Here is a 20121-nt window from a genome sequence, read left to right on the forward strand (position 1 = left end):
ATTCTTTTTTTAAAAAAATAGCGAATTTGGAAAAGTATTTTCGGAAACTAACTTTGTGTTAAAATGTTTCAGCGAAATCGATTCTCGAAAAATAACAGTTCAATATTAGTAAAATAAAAAGAAATGTTTCATTTTTGAATCGTTACTTATGATATCTATTCAACAGATTTAGTTTCTATAAAATCTGAACTCTACCGTTAAAAATTGGAAATTAAAATGGCATTAACACTAAATTTTACTCTAAACTCACATATTTTGATTAATTTATTAATTTAAAAAAAATTTTGAAAATATCTCTTTTAATGTTAGAAAGCTCCAGTGACTCGAGCTTTACATAATCGCAAAAAAATGTGCCTTTAATTTGCAGGGAAACTTTTCCAAGATAAATTCATAGAATGCAATGAAATTTTCGCAGGAGTTATAAGAACGCATGAATAAACCATAATCCAAAATAAAATGTGTTAAAAGGGAAGTAAAATGATATTGAAAATCGGGTTACGGCTACCAAAATCATGCAGTTATTAAAATTTGGCAATTTTTTATTTTTTTTTAAATTAAAAACACTAAATAGAAAACTCGCTATGCAACATACACATCATGTTGAAAATATTTATGTGGTATGGCATAATTATTTTAAAGTTACTGATAATTAAGAAGATTTTTTTTCAAATCATCGAGTTTTAAAAATTAAAAAATGCCATCAACAAGACATTTCAACACAAATTAGTGCCTTGCAAATTTCTTTAAATTTTGAGAAAAAAATGGCAAGAATGCATGATTAAATTTAAAAATATAAAAACGACTTTTCAGTATGAAAAAAAAAGAATAAATTTAGCCTCTAGGTAAGTCATTTAACGTTGTTTTTTGAAGCTCTGTCGCAAAGGAAAATAAAAAAGCCATAGTTTTTAGTGCCTTACACTTAAGGAAATGAGATGATCATTAACTATGTATATAATCTTGCAGTGAAGAATTATCTGGCTTTAGAAGAGGCAAATATTTTAGATATTTTAAAAGTTATTTAACTTTTTTTTTAAAACCTTTTATGAGCGCAGTTAATGCAGCATTGGAGTAAGCTGTTAAATATTAAAAAATTAAACTACAAACGCTTTTCATTTCCACAAAACTATCACTTCCCGTATTGACATTTTGCGCCATTTTCAAAATAAGCGTAGACAGCGCTGACCTAATAGATAGGCTTAACTTTACCAAGAATCATGAGTAACAGTTGCAAACCCACAGTAGTAATGAAAATACCATATAATACTCAAAAAAATCATCATTATATATTACGACGGAACCTTTGAATAACAGTCTGAACTTCTTTTTCCATTTGTGCACCATGAAACGCAAAATGTGTGTACCCTGAAACGCAAAATGTGTGTATCCTGAAACGCAAAATGTGTTCACTCTGAAACACAAAAGGTGTGTACCCTGAAGCGCAAAATGTGTTCACTCTGAAACACAAAAGGTGTGTACCCTGAAGCGCAAAATATGTTCACTCTGAAACATAAAATGTGTGTACCCTGAAACACAAAAAGTGTTCACTGAGACACAAAATGTGTGCACCCTGAAACGCAAGACGTGTATTTAAATCAGATTTCAAATAGTTTCGAATACAAAATCATTCTCCAACAAATTTATAATCACATGATGAAAACTTATGATGTATTACGCTATTTCGAAAATCGGCGCTTTCCTTTGGATTCTCGTCATGCAATGTAGCATTTGGAGTTAAAATAATTAAATTTTTACAGCTTTGCTGTTGCAATTTAGCATCTAATTTTCAAGAGATGAATTTCCTATCAATTTTTCTAATACCAATAAAATTTTTATCTCATTCTATGTGGTTAGCATGGGAGTGTTTCTCGTTAGATAAATGTAGCTTAGGAGAACGTAAACTCATAAATGCCATAAGAAAAATTTTAGTTTAATTAATTAAATTTACCTCATTTTTTAGATAATTTTAATTATTAGATAAAAAAATTATAACTTTTTAGCATTTTTAACATGCTATGGAATATTTTTATTACCTATTTTCTTCACATTTTGCATTTTCACAACAAACGAAATCCTCTAGACTCAAATAACTAGAAATTTATGTGACGCAAAACTGTCCAAAATTTACTTTAAAGGGGAATTTCTTATCTTTCATTGTAATTTTTTAACTCCGACTAACGACTGTCATTCCAATTAAAGTTTTATTTAAGATATAAAATCTTAATCTTGCCCAATACATCAGACGCTCGGTCTCAAGAAGATATTGTAATAGAAAACAAACATGCTTTTTTTCTCGTCATTATTGAAGCACTCGGTATAACTTTCGCAAATGAAATCTATAAACCCATTCCTTTAAAGAAGACATCCATATTGCAATAAATCGTATTAACTTATTTCACAAAATTAGCTCATCAAGTTTAAAATATCCAGATCCTCAACGGGTATGATTTCATCACATATGATTTACATTCTTTACGTGCCGTTCATTAATGATGCAATCAGCGTTTGTATTTAACTTCGTAGCGTCGCGTCGCGCAAGATCTGTCGATCGATCAAGAAATGTGACACTTCTCGCCCAATTAACTTCGATAATATGCCTCATCTTATTAAGGCTATTAAAATCAATGAGCCAAAATGATCTGTTCATCGTAAAGCTTTTAACATTGAATAAGAGGAAAATTAATGAACTGCGATTTTAATTTGAAGCTACGGAATTAGAAGTAAAAATTATAATGCGTAGAAAATATTATGTATAATTAAAAACAATTGATGCTTTGAAAAGTTTAAATTAGTTTTTAGGATTTTTCTCAAACGTGAATAATAGTTTGAATAACAGTTTTGCCGGGATAGCCTGGTCGGTAGGGTGCTGGGTCCATGTCCGAGAGTTCGTGGGTTCGAACCCCGCCGGCCGAAGACTCCCGTGTAAAGTGACTGATGCACCTTAAATCTGTCGAGTCGCTAAAGTCCTTGATGTTCCTATAACAAATTAATACCTCTGGAGGTCCTGGATCGGGGATCGATCGTTCTCTGATTCAGGTCAAAATTACGATCTGTGGATAAATGAATGGATGTATGAATGGGTCCGCCCTATAAAGGGGTGCGACGTATGGTGTGGCAGAAGTCGAATTCTTGGCCATAGATGGCACCACTGGAAAACAAGAACTATCGCACCCCCTCTGCCTAAACAGGCATACGTCAACGACAACAATAACAGCTTTCTTACATTATTTTTCGTAGTAAGAATTATTTCTGATTTCTAATGTCTACACTGTTAAGGAAAAGTATCGTCAAAACTAAAATACTATGGAAAAATTTACCATCTATGGAAACACAAAAAAAACTCAGAAATTTTTGCCGAATGATTTTGATAAAATTAACTATAAAGTAATTTTTTTTTTAATCTGTGACAAAAGTTTGTAAAATTCGATAATTTAATTATAATGAGTTTCGCATTTTTTACTAAATGTATGGTAATAAGAACTATAATGTAGAAAACCAGAATTTCCGGTAAACTGTTACCATATGAATGGTTTAAAAACAGTATATATTGGTTTTATTACCAGATTTTTTTTTTACCATAACAATACAGAATGGTAATTTTACCAGAGTTTTTTTTCCAGTGAAACGAATAAACGAGCTTGTAGAAAAGAAATAGGTTAAAATGTTAACCTTAATGCTAAACCAAAACTGTTACTTATATTACTTTTATTATAAAACCACCTGCTCCCCGTTTTCGTTAAAAGTCACAACGGTTTCTCTAGTTTCTTTCGGAGTATTTTGCAATTCGAGATTGCTTCGCTCGCCCATTGAATATAGAGCCTTTTAGTCTAGCGTTGTATTTATACTGAAATTCTTTTTAAAGTAAAGTTCTAAAAGTATGCAAAATATTTGAAACCTGCGATTTATAAACATTTAATCTTTAATTTAATTACTCTTTTTAAAGTAAATTCCGAAAATTATTCAACATATACATTCTGTGAAACCTTTGATTGATAAATATTTAATATTTAATTCAATTTATATAAATTACGATTTTATCGATACAAAATTATAAATTTCAGTCCTTTGAAGCATTTAAAACTAAAATATAGCTCTAACTTACTATTAAACTAACAAAAATTGATGAATATAGTTAAAAAATAAATATATATATAGAACAGTTTGTTCATATGTTCATATGTTTGTTCGCACAACCTTTCATTTAGGCTGAATTTGTTTCAGCTTTTTGTTGTCCCCGCGAGAAAGGAATTTTCATTCAAAAATTTGCAAGCACTTTCTTATGAATGTTCACTCGCTTGATAATCACGGTTCTTTGTAGCCAACGTGGAAAAAAAGAGAACTTTTCTTGACTCCACGAAAGAAAATTTTCTATGTACATACGATAGAAAAATTCATAAATAAATCATTTTATTGATTTTAATGAGTAGGTAAATAACTTGCAATTATTTACCTACTATTAGGCCGGGAGAGCCTGGTTGGTAGGGTCTTATGCTCGGGTATATGAGAAAAGGAGTTCGAAAACAGCCGGCCGAAGTATTAAATGGCGACTTGTGTACCCTGAATCTGCCGGGGTCACAAAGTCTTCCAATTTTCCATAACAAATCAATCACAAAGAGAAACATCCATGCCCTGAGGGAAATTCGAACCCGCAACCATTGGCTTCTCAGACAGGCATGCTCTCCGCTCGGCCACATGGCCGACTTTAAAACAGTTGTATTTATCATCAATTTTAGTTTATATAAGATTGAGAAAAAATACGACTAAATTACTTTTATGCAAATGAAAAACAGGGAAAGAGTTTGTAAAAAAATTTATATGCTAATAATCCTTTGGATTGCGCTAAATATATAACTTCTTATTGTTTGCAAAATATACAAACTCAATTGTTCTCAAAAATCAATTTGTGCGAAAAGATTTTCTACTACTAACCATTCAGAAAATGATGGAGAAAAAATCAGTTAGACGCGTATAGTATATAATATTATTTAAACGTTTTATAGTTGAATCGAAGCAATTTCAAACTATATTTTTAGAAATAGCGAATACGCCCGCAGTATTTACTATTGTAAGCGGTCAGTTTAATTTACCATTACAGCATTACGAATTTTCGACTTGCTATCTGTGAATAATTTTTATGTCTGTAGAAAATATAACATTTTGGTATATGATATAATTAGGAAACATAGTTATTACACTTAATAAGTATAGTTTTAGAATTTTAGTATAAGATAGCATAGCATGTAGGTAATATTAGCATTTTAGCAAATGAAAGCAAAAATACTTGTATAACTTAATTAATATTGGCAGATTAGTTTAACTGTCTATTTATTCTGTAATTGGAATCTCTCTCTCTCTCTCTCTGGACAAAATACCGAAGGCAAGGGAACTCCTGGATCAAGTATTGGAAAAAATTTGCCTTTGTGGAGGACTTTTTGGTGGAACTAACCAGCATTTGCTTTACATGGAGAGGAAAACCCCGATAGCCTCTCACGGTTAGCCTGACGGCAAGGGGACTCTAACCTATTATACATCTACCACTGAAGATATTTTACGTCAGCACTGTGGTCGGTGCAAGCTGGGTGCGGAATTTATATCGATTGGACATCGCTGAGATTCGAGCACGGCTCACCTCATTGGAAGGCGAATGCTCTATCCCCAAAGGCTCTTTCTCATATATCGATTTTAATCTATATAAAGCATTAAAAGCACATTTTTTGCGCAATGCTGAGTCCTGGTCATTTTATTTTATTTTATTACAGCCGTTGAACAGATTCTGAGTTTACGATTATCACTGTTTAACTCAGTAGCCTTGTAATTTTAAATCCAACCCAGAGGACATGGGTACTCCTGGACCAAGTATTGAGACAAACTAGCATTCATGGAGTACTTTTCAATGTTGGTAGTCCATGTTTTCGTTACATAAAGAGAAAAACGACGAAAATCTCCCAATTGTTATTTAATAATGAATTAAAGAAAATAATGTAAGAAAATTTGATGAAAAACATGTAACGAAAAGAGTTAATTTAAACAACCCTTTTTACATTATAAACAAGTACACGCGGCTGTGCCGGTACTGAAATTAAATTGCATTAATATATCTTCCTTTGGTTACAGTGACATAAAGCTCGTCTATTTTTTTTTTAAATCTAAAATCACCCCTGAATTGTTACACCTCATTTAAACTGCGAAATTAGAAAAAAAAGCTCTAAAAAAATATCCTAGCAAGTACCAGCTAACTTGTCTGTTTTTAACTAACAAGAACAAAGTTATCATTTAATGAATGAAACAACAAATTGTCGTATGATTCTTAAAAAGAGAATAAAACCCTCAATGGAATTGCTTTTATGTTGAAATAAACGGTATTATGAATGTACCAGTATCTTTTATATAGATCACGCATAACTTGATGAAAAAGAGCGATAGTGTCTTAGAAATTGTTTTAATGACATAATTTGCTGACAAGTATATTGAGGGCAAACGTCTCTCATTATAAATGAGATAAACTATCTCCTCTTTGCATCATCTAACTTCTTGATCACTTTGGTGGAAAATTCCTTCAGGGAGAAATCAATGATATCATAATTAATAAGTGCCCGATATCAGAGTGCTTCTTTGTGATATTGAACTTTCAATTTTAAAAAAATAAAAAATTAGGAGTTTCACCTTTTGAATTTTGTTGCATTCTATCTCGAAAACTGTATTAAAGCCAACCTTACTATTTTATACGAAAATTCTTTATACATGTCCTTTTAACAGCATGAAATTTCCTTTTTTTAAATTTTATTTTTAAAAAAATTAAGGCATTAAAAATTTAAAAGAGAATTTCAAAGAAAGTATACTAATTAGACTTGTGATTTTAAATATACGTTCCTTGTAAGTTTAAACATTAACCTCTATGTTCGAATAATTAATAATATTGTTTATGATAATGAAAATTAAAAAAAGAAATTAAGAATTTTAAAATATTTAAATTGCTATCTGGTAGGTAAAACCACCAGATTGGTTGAACTCCTAAATTGGTTGAACCTCCAGAACCTACTAGATCAGGGAAGGCGAACCAATGGCACGCGTGCCATTTATGGCGCTCTACACAATATTTTGGGCACGCCACCGATCACAATTGTTATTACACAAATGTCACACACTATGAAGCTTTGTAACAATTAAATTAAAATTCACAAAAAAAACAAAATAATAAACAATTATTAATAAAAAATTAACAATTAATGCTAAAAAACAATTAATAACCATAAAAAAGCAAGCTAACAATAAATAACCAGCAAAAAAATCAACAGTCCTGCTTAAACTAATATCTTACAACCTATAAGTTATTTGTCATTTAATCTGCAATAACAGAAGTCCCACTGATGCTACTTCTAGTTGAATTACGCGTATAACTGAGGCATTGCAAAATGTATTTTCTTTTCAATGTAAATAAAGAGTTTTAAGTTGATAGTATTTAGTATTATTATTTTCCCAATAATCACGAAGTTAAAATTATTTGACGGCACGTCTATGACCTCATTAAGCAATTTTTTAGAGAAAATGGCACGTTGGTGCATAAAGGTTCGCCACCCCTGTACTAGATTGATAGGTAGAACTAGCTATTTCTTAGTTGCTACCTATATATTTTAAGATAACTTAATAGGTTTACGATAAAGTTATCATAATCCAAACTTCTGGGGGTACTGGATTGGAGATCGATCGTTCTCTGATTCAGGTCAAAATTACGATCTGTGGATGAATGAATGGATGTAAGAATGGGTCCGCCCTATAAACGGGTGTGACGTATGTGCGGCAGAAGTCGTATTCTTGGACATAGATGGCGCCACTGAAAAGCAAGAAACGCACACTCTGCCTTAAATTTGCTCAGTTTCACCAAGCAGGCTTGCCCGTATGGCAAGGGGCATTAGAAACAACAACAACGATAAAATTAAAAATATTTTTGTAATTCAATGTTTAAAGTATTAAATAGACAAACTTTATTTTAGAAAAAAGTAGTAAAAGTTCTTAGATCAGCTTACCATGAAGAAATAGACAGTTTTTAGATTTTCTGGAGAAAAAAAATAACTTGTAGAAATAATTTTTTTGAATACTTCTTCAAACCTTTATAAATAAATATGCAGTCCAACTAATTTAATATTGAAAGTCTAATTATTTATTCAATTATTATTATTATTATTATCTTATTATTTATTTTCACAGTTAAATCATAAATAAAAGTAAAAACAAACAATCGAAGCTACCGAATAAAATTTAGTTTCATAAACATGCGCCCGGAAGTTGTGACGGAAATTGATTGAGACAATCTTTCGCTTTCATTTAATTTATCTGATAAAATTCAAGTCCTTGAAAATAACTGTATAATATTGCAATTTAATGATGTCTTCGTTATAAGATTATACAAGAGAAAGATTAATTACCTCCAGTTCCAAGTCGCACCCTCCCCCCTATTCGCAAAATTATATTTTAATTTTTGCGAACTTAGTTGATATTAGGATTGGGAAAATTCCCGCTTTTTTTTAAATTTTCAAGAATTTATAGGATCAAGTTCTCATAGCGTTTCACTTGAATTTTCGTGCAAAAGTTGGTTTAATCGTTCTTCATTGAACTTAAATGGACAGCCTGAACGAGGTGCGCCTCTGAGGTCAAAATTTTCATTTTTAAACTTAGCATGCTAATCACGAGCGTTTCTTTCAGTTTAGCGTCATTGTCATACACAATATGTATATCACGAGCAGCTTTTGCGGCCTTAGAACCATGATTAATAGTAAAAAGAATAAAGTGTCGAAAATGCTAGTTTTTAACTTAACATTTTAATGTTCTGACTTTAAATGTTAACTAAAGAAAAAAGATCCCGATAGAACAAAACATTCTCGTTTGAATTATTCAAAACATCGTGGAAAAAACTTTTAATGGCATGCGGTATGTTAAAAAAAAAACATCATGCAGCAAAAACATCATCGAAAAAAAAAGAAACAATTCGAAAACACCTCAATATTTTCAAATGATCCAAAACGTACCGAGATCGAAACCAAAATGATCCAAGAAGCTTCATATTCCAAACATAAATACGTGGTTTAGTTTTAACAATACAGCAGAATTATGCATGGGCATTACATCGAAAGTAAATTACACAAAGCTGCCGTTTGTTATGAGCTTTTCAATAAAATTAAATTTTGAAGTATGTCTTTCTTTAAAATCACTCATTGCAATTCGTCTCCAATTTAATCTTTAATTTACCTAACTATATTATAACTTAAAATTATTTAGTAAAAATAAGTAATTTTCAGAGCTATAAAATTTTGGTTTTTAAGCAGACGGTTTGAAAATTGGAGAGAAGCATGTCTGCAAGAATCATATAGGTGAATAATTCTCTCCGCAACTAAACATGGAAAAATTTATCCCATGAACGATTTTTTTTCTATAATTGCTGAGTTTAGAATAATGCCTAGTTGCCGCATCTATTCCGGCTTTAGACGATACTTTAAAAACTAAGGTATTAATAAAAATTCAATATTAAGCTTGGCTGTAACTTTAATTAGCTTAGGTGTCAACTAACTTGTACGTTAAAGAATGAGATATGAAGTAATTTTTGCTTTTCAATATACACCAACTGTTGTTTGCTTTTACAATAACTTTTTGTGCTGGTCACTTAAGTAGCTAAATCATTTTTTTTAACTCATATAAAAATAAATTTATAGATTAACTGGTAGTTATTTTTTTTTTCAATTTTGAAACTTTAGAATTCTGAAATAAAAAAAATAAATTGTGACCGCCTTTCGGCAATCCCAGGTTACCTAATGGCAAAATGGTTGTTGTCTAAATTTTTCTCGTCTATGTTCTTTGACTTTAGCTTTTTCATTTGGATACAAATAGGAGTTATTATAAAATGAGTGTTCTTCGAAACGAACTTACTACAGCATGGTGTAAAGACATCCATTTGTAAGTAAGGGTAGAATTTTGTCTAACAGAATTGGAAGAATTAAGATTCAATTTTTCATATTATTTCTTAGCCTTTGTATTTAAATAGATAAATTCTATTTTTGATAAATAATATAGCATCATGATAATTTTACGATATAGAATTTTTTTTTAAGAAATTGTAACGTATAAGAATTATTACTAAAACGTAACTGAAGGGTTTTTTAAAGATACTTGTTTAACGTTAACTTTAACGTAATACTTGTCTGTCGTTTTGGTGAAAGAATCCCTTACATTCGATTTATAATAATGATAATCTGGTTCATTCATGTGTATAACAATACTTGCGTATAGATTATACAGATAAAGCTTTATTTTTAACCCTGTCGAAACAAGAACTTCAGCTATATTTTTATGCGTATTTCAAAGTAACTAGCTAGAAAGAAATACTGAACCATTTATAAATAAAATTACATTTAACTATTTCAACATTAAATATTATGAAAAACGACATTTAGACGTTAACTATATCAACTACAGAAAAAAGTTATTTTTTAATTCTCGTTCTGCTTCAAAAAGTATGTTTTTTATAAAATCAATTTATTACTAGAGCCACGCATAATAAACTAAAAAGTTTGTAACACAACATTACATGACAGTGATTACGTAACTCGTTAAGAATTTCGCTAAATGAAATATTAAGTTTTATAAGCATCAAAATTTATTTTAAATAATATCAGGAATCGGTTCAAAGTCAAATAAGGAACAATGATTAACATTCTGAAATTCGCTCTATATTTTTACTAACACCTACTCTGGATAAATACTGGCTAAAAATGATTTGAAGATTATTTTTTGGAGTAGCAAAACGCAATAGAAAACATCTATTTTGATTACCAACGTTTTTATATTGCCCTCAGAATCTTATAAATATAGAAAACACCTTTTGTACATTTATGATGTCTTAAAGACTGATTCTTCAATTCTTATACTTTGAAAAAACACTCAAGCATAAAATAAGCTTCTCTTTTCAATACCTTAAGATTACATGGCAATGACATTCGAATCATATACAAAACTTATTCTCCTTCTACAATACGGAAGAGTTAGAATGTGACAGGGTCAATAGCACGTCATGCAATTAATACGGCTGATTGAACTTGTTTTGTTTGTCATAGCACATGTTTCGTGTTTTGCTACAAAAAAAAAATATTCGAAAGTTTCGATAATAAGGAATGATTACGGGCCCTCGTTTCATTCTTTTAACACTTTAGAAGATCGTCGTTGAACATTTAATTTCAGACCTAACTCAAAAACATAATGATATTTCAGTAAAACATTGGAAAATTTCAACGAAACATCGGCCAAAAGTTTATAAAATTGCAATGAACCGAATATATGCAAAATTAATAAACCAAACAAAATGCATTTTGAATTGAAACAAAAATTAATGGAGTAAGCATAGAAAGAAAAGGAAAAAAATTAACTCACTTTTTCATTAAGATTGAATATCCTCAGCCTTAGGTGCACAGAATTCTCTAATAGCAGTTTGATACTGTCTAAATTTATCATGAATAGAATCTGTGTACCTCCATCGCCACATAAATTCGGCGAAATACGAATCGAAAATGGCGTCTCTGGTATCGGATTGGCGGTGACATTTTTTTCTTAAGTCCCTTTTTATGACTGCCCACATACCTTCGATCTTATTGACCAGGTACAAAAGTAATCTTACCAGCTGGTATCCAACGTAGAACTAACGGACCTCTGAAATTATATATACCGTTTAGCATTTAAAAATAACGCTGAAATCTAAACCAATCAGAATCACGATTGGGTTTCAATATCGCCCAGCTTGGTGATCAACCACGATCACAACTTGACGAGAATCAAGGGCCACCCTCAAATATAGTCTACCCAAAAAAGGGTTGTAGCATTTAAAAAAATTGAGTATGCCGTAAGCTGATTGGAAAATCCGCCGTTTTGCAAACTGCCGACGTCATATAGCTATGAGCCAACAAGGCTCACTGCAAAAAGCCTAACAAATGTAGTCAGCAGTTTGCAAAGAGCCGCATTTTCGAATTTGCCTACGATAGATACAGCGATTACGACCTGATAAAGAAATGAGACACAATGAAAAATGTGCCTTTTCAAAAATATCAAATCACATCAAAATCGTCTTCTTTTTTTAGCACAACTAGAATGTACAGAAAAGCAGAATTAATGGAATAATGATACTAATTCGCTTAGAAAACATTTAAAAATTTGCCGAATTTCTATTGACACCAATAATGCTTAAATTATGCTAGTAATGTATAATAATCGAAATAGGAAAATAAACTTCGTACTAAATAGCAAACTTAATATCGAAAAAGTATTTAGGGGAATCGTAAAAAATCACCATACTCTTATTGGTGGCAATTATCCTTAATTTTGAAATAAGTACTATTTAAAATTAAAAAAACTATGTGCTAAAACGCAAAATTAATAAAGAAATGTTGCTATTTAGTTTGAGAGAAACGTAAAAAATCTTCAAACTTTTACTGGCATCAATGATGCTTAATTAATTTTGGTATTAGGTACTAATTGAAATTAAGAAAAATAAGCTATGTACAAAAAGTAAAATTGATGGCGAAATGGTACTAATTCGTTTAGGATAGCCATGCTATTATAGTCGCCAGTGATGCAAAATCAATTTTGATGGTATTAAGGTAATTGGTGCAGTTTTAATTAGTACTAGATACACTAAAACTGGTTTAAAGTGTATATTTGGTACCTATTAAAATTGCAGCATCACTACAGTACTGTATTAACATAAATACTTATGAAATAAGTTTTAACGGCCTCTGTAGTGCCAGAGAAAATTGCTTGAATGTGGTGAATTTAAAAAATCGTGAGTTGGCTTCGAGTAGCAGCATTATGCTAAATGATATTGCAAGCAGTTATTCTTCATTTTTATGGGATAATCCCCTTAAAACGTGTTTTGCTTATTCTAATAACGTCTAGCCACCTGCAAGCCAACAGATGATAATAACTAAAAAGGGATTACTTTATTTTTTATTAATTGTGTCGGTATATAACTTTCAGTTTTGTGCTTGATTTCGCATGAGTCATGATTTACTAATTTCTTTTTTTTTCTACTCGTATTCAGCCAGTTATTAATATAAACTAATTATCAATAGGTATACAGAAATAGCTCTTTATAAGATAATTATCAGTTACTTCTTTTTAAGTACAGTAGTTTAAAAAAATAGCAGAATAAAATTTTATAACCTGACCTACGAAAAATATCAGGTGCGTACAAATATTGTCTGTAGTGCTTTGTTGCAGTCAATTTCTGACAACGCGTTTTCTTCCTATGGATAATCTCAAGTAAATCTGCTGCCAAAATGTTTTCGTAATATAACAGAATTTTTTTTCTTTACAGTGTGTCCCCCAAAGTGAGAAACAATTTCAAAACGCTCTTTTGCACTTTTATCTTAGAAAAATCAATTGATAAAGATAATTGATCGATTGAAGGGATAAGAAAGCTAATCAACAGATTGTTAAACAGTCTGAACAAAGAAAGAAGCAATTAAAACTGAATGCACAATAATTTTAATAAAAAGTACAGAATTATATCTAGTTTGTCCTAAAAAAAACTTTGAAAGTATAACAGTTGTGTTATTACCTATGCTGCAAAAAATCTTTACATGAGAATTAATTAGAAATCATTTATCAGGAGGCTCATCTAAAGTTACAGTGAATGAAAAATTTAGAATGTCTGCAAAAATGCAGAAAAATAGTCACAAGAAATTAATTAATAGTTAGTAAAAATCTATAAATTACATCACTGCCTTTAAGATATTTAGTCTACTCTAAAAACTCCCACTAATATTACATTATAGTGAAAATATGTCTAAGTCAAGATCGGAGAAAATACAATTCGATCAGATCCCCAGGATTTTAAATGGGGAATCGAACTTCGACCAAAGCCCTGGTAGGCAAAATCTATACATCACACCAAATGTCTAGCAATCTAAGAACTAACTAATACATTTAAATATCTGCAAACCTCTTTAGAGAAACCCATTGAGTTGTATTTTGCGTTACTATGGTAATCGGAAACTCAGGTTTGAACACGAAGTATTTACTTATTTTGTAATGGTAGTCGATAAAAAAAGAATTAAAATTCTTGATTTTTTTTAATAGATATTATTGCAATAATAACTTGATTTTGTTTCTAGTTTATATGATTTTAAATTAGTCGAATATACAGCCGTAAAAGAAAATTGCAAAGAATCATAGTATTAATACATGTGAGGGCGAGGAAACATAAAAACTACTATGTCTATAAATGAATAAAGGATCTTTTCAAATTCCTCGAAATATGAAAATAAAACTTTTTGTTTTTAAGGAAAGGGACCGCAATTAATTTTTTTGCTGAAACCAGTAAAACCGGTGTCCAGCGTTGCTTCTACCTCTGCTATCACTTTCCCTTGCTCTTTACAGTCATGGATTGCTGTTCAACTCTAAATTTTAATGATGTACAGTGCGGTCATTACGAGAAATCTTCCAGAAACTTGTCTACTTGTAGCTTTTGTGGTTACGAAGATAACTCACTTTGCATAAGGTTGTGAGGGTCGTATCATATTAATTTTAAGTCAAGATAGTCACTTTTTCTTGTCTTTTCTTAAACTCTCCCCCGTTAAAGATGGTTTCACTCTTATTCTCACTGTAACAGGAATACCTCAAACTTTTGGTCGGAAGGAGTTCTTACGATAACTAGACAGTATCTCACTTACCGTAAAAGTTTGTCTCAACATTTTTACCTTGTATGCATTTTTATAAATAAATTTTTGTTCAAATAAACTAATTGCATAATTTCGGTAGTTGTGTGTATTTTTTATTGGGAAGTGGAGTTTAAAAAATAAAATACCAATCTAAATTTTTAAAAATATCTTTTGTGTTTTCATTTGAACTGCTCTTATTATATTTATGTATTCAAAAATTGGAAAATAATTTTTAGAAAGTAGCTTGGTTCGAACTGCTTTACCGTCTCGATCTTTCAGAACAAATTTCACAAACTCTAGGGTTAAACTAACAGTGGGAGATAAGTATCACACCTATCCTATCAAAGGGGAGAGAGAGAAAAAAGTGTGAAAGGTAACGTGTTTTTCAAGACTTTCTTTACTTTTTACACCGATAGCGTAATCGAACATCCGCGATCTCATAACAATTACATATATAAAATGATTATGTATAGCAGCTGTCAAATGTGCCCTTCAAAGTTGGTGCTGCACCAGTTATTGTAAATGGAGCCATGGCATTGTAACCTCAATCCTCAAGCGAAGCGGATAGTTGAATTTGCACATTCCTCTACCCGATATACGAATTGGTTAACGAAACCCCAGCTGGAATTATTAAAACAGAATAGAACACTTTGGGTGAGTAAGAGAACAACCAGTAGAATGAAGTTCAAAGTGAAAACTCAACAGGTAATTAAACGCAACAATCACTCTTATAAAAGATGGCGGATGCAGCGATGCGTAGAGATTTATTCCTTCTAGTGAATTTTTTTCTTCTTTTGCTTTCTAAATTTTTAAGCAATTTAAAAGTCATTTTTTTAACAAAGCGCAAGAAAGAAACTAGCGATGCAATTTATTTTTTAAAGGTGATTATTGTTGAGTGAACTGGTGACAGACAGACTAATTTTTTTTCCAGTTGGCATAAATGGTTAATTCGATTGATGAAGGAAAGGATTATTTGAATGCTTAAATTTAAATGCCATAATTATAGCGTAATCTATTCTTAACAAACATACTGGTAGATGATTTTTTTTTTTTTGTAATTTATGAATAGTTGATATTAAATTAATTGAATAGATGAGAAAAAGATTTATTTAAATATACTCGTGGTGTACTCCAATTTAAATCATATAATTGACGCTTCATCGGTTGTCGTAAAGTTACACGAGAACTTGTTTACGTGTTATTAGTTTATGGAGAATCGATAAAGGAGACTGATTAAATCGTTGAAGGAAATGGTTATTTAAATTATTTTAGAACTTATTTTAATAATTATTTTAATTTTAAATCGCATAATTGAAGCTACGTCGGTTCCTAACAGTTTAATTATATTTTTATACAATAATCATGAATTATATTAAAAAAATATTTAACTTAGAAATTGACCATTAATGGGGTAAATTATTTTACAGAAATAGCCAACAAATTATATTGGTTATTAGTGTTTAAAGAGTGACTTAATTTTATAAAAAATACTCATTTTTTAAGAAAAATATTTACATTTAAGTAATCAGCCGTAATCTAAATTTATCTGCTTTTATAAAAAACTTAAATGCAATTTTGCTTTTTCATAACAGATTTCGCATAACTTGATATGAAAATCAGTAGCAAGAGTTTTTTAAGACTGAAATGGATAAAAATTGGTAATTAACAAATAGGTAGGAAAATGAAATAGGTAATGATTAGGAAAAAACTAATTCATTGAAATTTACTAAATGGTAATCACTCAATCATTGGTAAAATTGATATTCTTCTTCAAATACTGTTGGAAAACTAAGTTTGATAAAAATTCTTAAAATTTTATTTCTTTTAAAATGACACAATGTCACAGTGTTTTATAATAAAGATTAGCACTGGATTATATTTCCGCTGTATGATAATTGTGAATTAATTTTAGAATAAATATATAAAATTATTCATTAGTTTTTTATTATCTTTTTTAATCTTCTTTTTTTTTAATCAATTTTTATCACATTTTATTGTCTTTTTATCATCTTTTCGTTGATCAGAAGAGGAGGAAATTGCAATTATAAGTTCATGCAGAAGTCATAAATTTCCCAAAATTATATTTATTCCAATTTTTAGCCTTCGCTACATAGTTACGGCTAGGTTAAAAGCAACAGTTTTCACCACCATCCCTCATCCATTGGGGTAATCATAGAAGATATCGTAGATACGCATACACTATTAAGAAATCCATAAAAAATTATTATACTGAAATTTAACTAGATAGTTATAAGATATTATGGTATAGTTATAAGATACTATAGATAGTTATAGATAATTTGCAATTTCAAATATTAGTAATTTCTTTCAAAGAATATTTTCTGCAGAAATTTTCATTCTCTCTCAAAAAAACAAATTACAAGAAAATAAAACAATATATGCCAAAAACAATTAAAGGCTTAACCACTTTGCCTGACTTATTATACAATATGTGACTATACAAGCTTTAATGGTTTCAATTCCATGAGTTTAAGTAAATATGCTATGCAACTAAAACTGAGAAACACAGTTGAAGAGTTTTTATTTGTTATAACATTGCTTAAAAAAATGTTTGAACAATCATCAACAGTTTGAATGTATATCAAAAACCAAACATTAAAATTTAACGATCAATGCTAAAAATTTTAATTATTTTTATGAAATTAAAATTACGATCGTTTCATTAAAAAATGTTATACCAAATTATTAATGACTGAATTTTTTATACACCCATAATTCTTAAAATATTTTTAAAACATTTACGAGATTTTTCTATATTATATTTGTAGTATTTGTTTTTTGAAATAGTACTTCAAATTAACATTTTTCTAATAAACAAATTTCATAATTAATTGTAAATTATGTATTTGAAATATTAAGGATATACAACAAAATATACTTATAATATAGATTATATCATAATATAAATTCACTGTAAACTTTTATGTAATGTATATTGTACTATTAATTGAGTCACATATTCTTATTCATAACATTCTTGCACTGTACTTATCATACAGGAAACACTAAATTATAATAGTACGCTTTAAACAGTTATATATTATAATTTATGTATTTTAAATACTATGGATATATTATTAAGTTGTATTTTTCTTCCGGTATTATTTTTAACTCTCTAGAGGGGTCAATTTCCAAAACTGTAATAAAGAATAGCTAAATCATTATTTTTATTGCACTACTTATTTATTCGAAAGAGGGGCGACTAAGAAAGAATTTTTTTTCTTGTATTTTGGCTTCGTACCAAATAAAATTTGTTTTTAACCATCTAAATCAAATCAAAGATGTTTTTCCGGCAGTAAGGCGCCTCCCTAACATGTTAGATAGAAATTAGATTATTGTTTTTAATTAAGCTTAATATTCTGGGGCATTTCATTAGTATATTTTCCGAGTGGGAAAACAAAACAACACACACACACAGATATATATATATATATATATATATATATATATATATATATATATATATATATATATATATATATATATATATATATATATATATATATATATATATATATATATATATATATATATTTGTGCAATCTTATTTCATTCAATTCTGATTGATTTACGTTTTTAAGATTACATGGCTCAGCATTTATTAAAGAGAACAATATTTATTTATTTTTTTTAAATACAATAAAAATAATAAAGGAATAAATTCTTACTTCAAAAATATCCCTCAATGGCTAAAATATTATTCACAATTATTTTTCATTTCCACAAAAATCCTTTTGTCAAAATACACATTTTTTTTTTTTTTAAATTTAAATTTTAAATCCTATGCAGATCAGGAGACGAAACAATTTAACGTAATTGGCTGTCATTTCGATAGAAATGGAATTTTTACCATTTGACTTTTTGAAAGTATTTTAAACCAAGCTTGAGTACCTCAGGGGGTATTTAGCTCTCAAAATAATAATAAACAACTACACTGAATCTGGCGCTCTCGGGGAGGAAAGGTGATCAGCGCAAACAATCCGTCTGATCAAGTCAGGCACATGCACATTCTCTCAGGTGGCAGAGAGCGGGGGTGGTTAGGGGTAGAGAGAAAAAACACGTGACCAGTGCAACCGGTGGCGACACCCCCGGACAGGTAACCAAAGATGTTTCTCAGTTTCTTCATCATCCGGTAATCATCTGCCGGTGAATCTTGGGAAATATTTAATGGCCCCGAAAATTCAAGTTCTCTTCATCCTTCCTTATGAGGGTTAAATTGACGTCGACGTCAGGATTCTGAGCACGAAATTTTTCGATTTTTCTTCCCTCCCCGTTATTGCCAAAAAAAGACCTTGAAAGGTCATCAGACTCACTTTTTTTGTTTATTTGAAGGATGTCTTCACTGAAATACTGTAATTAGGGTTTCATATGAATGGGTCCCTCCGCGTTTCATGGGGTTATTTCCCAGTAGAAGAAGGAGAGAAAAGAAAAAGAAGTAAAAAAATTGTAGTTATTGCAACGATGTCTGGGCACGTCAGAAAAAGTTTTCACTAATTGAGCTTTAAATTTGAGGAGTGTTTATATTCCAATTTATGGGGCCATTCAAATACAGTCTAATCCTGCTATAATGAACTCGGAATATAATGAACTCTTATAGCGATTTTTTTTAGATGATAATGAATAACATTAACTATCATCTAGTTAATGTTATTTCGTCTGTTTACTCAAATTGATTTTCTACAGGTATAAATCTTATAAAATTTATATGTTATTAGTCCAAAAATATATAATTCTGTTTTTTTTAAGTAATTAACATAATAAAGTACTTAAATAATAACTAATAATACATTTAAATATCTGCAAGCCCCTTTAGAGAAACTCATTCAGTGAAGCATATATTTTGCGTTACTATGTTAATCGGAAACTCAGGTTTGAATACGAAGTATTTACTTATTTTCTTAAGGTTGTTGTTAACAAAGAATTAAAATTCCTGATTTTTTTTTAAGAAATAGATATTATTGCAATAATAACTTGATTTTATTTTTAGTTTTATATGATTTTAAATCAGTCGAATATACAGCCGTAAAAACAACTCAATTGATTACTCAAATTGATTTTCTACAGGTATAAATCTTATAAAATTTGTGTGTGATGAGTCCAAAAATATATAATTATGCTTTTTTAAGTAATTAACATAATAAGGGACTTAAATAAATAATAACTAATAATACATTTAAATATCTACAAGCCCCTTTAGAGAAACTCATTGAGTAAAACCATAATTTTGCGTTACTATGTTAATCGGAAACTCAGGTTTGAACACGAAGTATTGACTTATTTTCTTAAGGTTGTTGTTAACAAAGAATTAAAATTCCTGATTTTTTTTTAAGAAATAGATATTATTGCAATAATAACTTGATTTTATTTTTAGTTTTATATGATTTTAAAACAGTTGAATATACAGCCG

The 20121-nt window shown here is 29.7% G+C and overlaps 1 protein-coding gene across 1 annotated transcript in view; it reads right to left on the bottom strand.

Moving 5' to 3' along the window:
* The window catches only part of LOC107448788 (uncharacterized), a 153670-nt gene extending 134917 nt beyond the window's left edge, over positions 1-18753 (bottom strand). The window contains exon 1 of the mRNA XM_071183393.2: positions 18383-18753. The gene's annotated coding sequence lies outside the window, so the exon portion shown is untranslated. The remainder of the gene's footprint in view (positions 1-18382) is intronic.
* Positions 18754-20121: the final 1368 nt, after the last annotated feature.

Source organism: Parasteatoda tepidariorum, chromosome 7, assembly GCF_982258835.1.
Source record: "Parasteatoda tepidariorum strain Cologne lab strain chromosome 7, Ptep-v5.0, whole genome shotgun sequence".
Lineage (NCBI taxonomy): Eukaryota > Metazoa > Arthropoda > Arachnida > Araneae > Theridiidae > Parasteatoda > Parasteatoda tepidariorum.